This window comes from Salvelinus sp. IW2-2015, linkage group LG30 (genome assembly GCF_002910315.2).
Source record: "Salvelinus sp. IW2-2015 linkage group LG30, ASM291031v2, whole genome shotgun sequence".
Lineage (NCBI taxonomy): Eukaryota > Metazoa > Chordata > Actinopteri > Salmoniformes > Salmonidae > Salvelinus > Salvelinus sp. IW2-2015.
In genome coordinates, this window is record NC_036869.1 from 8095215 (window position 1) to 8097957 (window position 2743).

General features: G+C 43.7%; 1 long non-coding RNA gene across 1 annotated transcript in view; it reads right to left on the reverse strand.

Moving 5' to 3' along the window:
- The window catches only part of LOC111955266 (uncharacterized), a 4348-nt gene extending 1904 nt beyond the window's left edge, over positions 1-2444 (reverse strand). The window contains exons 1-3 of the long non-coding RNA XR_002876099.2: positions 2386-2444; positions 1796-1945; positions 1490-1585 (exon numbers count right to left, since the gene is read on the reverse strand). This is a non-coding gene — a long non-coding RNA (uncharacterized lncRNA). The remainder of the gene's footprint in view (positions 1-1489; positions 1586-1795; positions 1946-2385) is intronic.
- Positions 2445-2743: the final 299 nt, after the last annotated feature.

Genomic DNA, 2743 nt, shown 5'->3' on the forward strand with positions numbered 1-2743 from the left:
TTTTGCTAGGGCTGGCCATGCTTTCCACCGGCTGCCCCCCCCCCCCCACCCCGCTCTCTCCTTCACCCAAATCCAGATGTTCTGAAAGAGCTTCAAAATCTGGACCCCTACAAATCAGCTCGGCTAGACAATCTTGTCCCTCTTTCTAAAATTATCCACCGCAATTGTTGCAACCCCTATTACTAGCCTGTTCAACCTCTCTTTCGTATCGTCTAGATCCCTAAAGATTGGAAAGCTGCTGCGGTCATCCTCTCTTCAAAGGGGGAGACACTCTAGACCAAACTGTTATAGACCTATATCCATCTGCCCTGCCTTTCTAAGTTCTGAAAGCCAAGTTAACAAACAGATCACAGACCATTTCGAATCTCACCATACCTTCTCCGCTATGCAATCTGGTTTCTGAGCTTGTCATGGATGCACCTCAGCCACGCTCAAGTCCTAAACGATATCAGAACCGCAATCGATAAAAGACAGTACTGTGCAGCCGTCTCATCGACCTGGCCAAGGCTTTCGACTCTGTCAATCACTACATTTCTTATCGGCATGCTTATTGAAATTCTCGATTATCGTGGATTTATCGGTGGTGAGTGTTTCCTAGCCTCAGTGCAGTGGGCAGCTGGGAGGAGGTACTCTTATTCTCCATGGACTTTACAGTGTCCCAAAACGTTTTGGAATTTGTGCTACAGGATACAAATTTCTGTTTGAAAAAGCTAGCCTTTGCTTTCCTAACTGACTGTGTATATTGGTTCCTAACTTCCCTGAAAATGTTGCATATTGTGGGGGCTATTCGATGCTAATGCATAATGCCACAGGATGTTTTCGTGCTGGTCAAGGGCAGTCAAGTCTGGGGTGAACCAAGGGCTATATCTGTTCTTAGTTCTACATTTTTTGAATGGGGCATGCTTATTTAAGATGGTGAGGAAAGCACTTTTAAAGAATAACCAGGCATCCTCTACTGACGGGATGAGGTCAATATCATTCCAGGATACCCAGGCCAGGTCGATTAGAAAGGCCTGCTCGCTGAAGTGTTTTACGGAGCGTTTGACCGCGGACCCATTACGGACGCGGGCAATGAGGCAGTGATCGCTGAGATCCTGGTTGAAGACCGCAGAGGTGTATTTAGAGGGCAAGTTGGTCAGGATGATATCTATGAGGGTGCCCGTGTTTACGGATTTGGGGTTTTACCTGGTAGGTTCCTTGATAACTTGTGTGAGATTGAGGGCATCTAGCTTAGATTGTAGGATGGCTGGGGTGTTAAGCATATCCCAGTTTAGGTCACCTAACAGTACGAACTCGTGTGACTGTCTGTCTGGTGGAGAATATAATAATAATATGGAGTTACATAGCCTAACACAGAGCAGACAGCATCATGGTAGATATCCTCTGATTATCTGTGTACTCTCCAAAAAAGCCTAGACAATAACTCGGAGAGCTGCCACAAGTCTCCAGGTCTCAGGCAAGGTTACAGAACCACCACTGTTACACCTACAATGCAAGTCTTGCGTGTCTTCTGAGGGAGAATCCCTCCTTTCTGGTTCCTCTTTAGTCAGACCACACTGGACTTGTCCATAGCGCTCTATGTACTCTAGAAATAGGACAGGTAGACAGACACAAAGTCAATGGTCACAGATATGAATGGATTAACAGTAATTAATTACACTCCATTGAGCATGCTTTCTAGGGCAGGAACAAGGAGTAGGCTTATTCTGGTTCCAAAGAACCATCCCTTAAACAGCAGAGTGCATAGAAAACAGCAGAGTGTATAGAAAATACATACAATCTCTAATCTCCATACCTTTGCTCTCCAGGTAGCCCCGTGGTCTGTCCTTGCCACAGCAGCGTCACTGGGGATTTCAGGTTAGGCTGCAGTGCACAGAGAGAGGCTGGACTTCACACTTGGAAACACAGCCTGGGTCCAACGCCTGACAGGTAACCTCTTTGGAAGCTAGAAACCAAACAAATACAGTGACTGTCAGTCAAATCATCAAGTGCAAAACTTCAAATATAGTGTACTGTACAGTCCACAAGTCAATGACGCTAATACATTTGCATAGACTATGGTTCTATGTGACACATATTACGGGGGTTGTATTGGATGATGTACAGTGAAGATGCAATATGCATACGCAGTACACAAGGTACTGGTCAGGTACTGGTATGTAGATCACTATGTTGCAAGCGAAAGCTGTAACTTCGCTAGCTTTAACTGGCCAGTGTTTATTAACCGACGGTAACGTTAGCTCGGTCACTGTTTCGTGATCTGATAATCTGTGTAACGTATGTGTAGAGCGGAAGTCCTAGCTTTCGCTTATCTGACACACTATAGAAAATAATTGTCAAATATCTTATTCTGCCGAAAAATCTGTAAAAGTAAAGGATACACACGGCATAAAATCCTTCCAACGCCTGGTATGGACGCTGCCATTTTGCCTTTCACAACTGAGGGTGGAAAGGTTACAGGTGAAAGACCAAGTAGCACATTATTTATCGTTGTGATTGGCCAAAGACTCTCCTTTTGTACTTCAATTCATTTATTTTATGAATTTTAGTTAATTATTAATTGTATCATTTTAAATTAAACGCAAGGTTTTGATTATGTCCGCTTGTGTGGCAGGCTACCCGATTTGCATCGCAGCCATTTTGTAGAAATATTATAATCGAAATTATTCCCAAATGTGATATTATAACTCAATACAATAACAATATTTTGTGAGTTACCACTGATACTCATTCAACTTTGTTT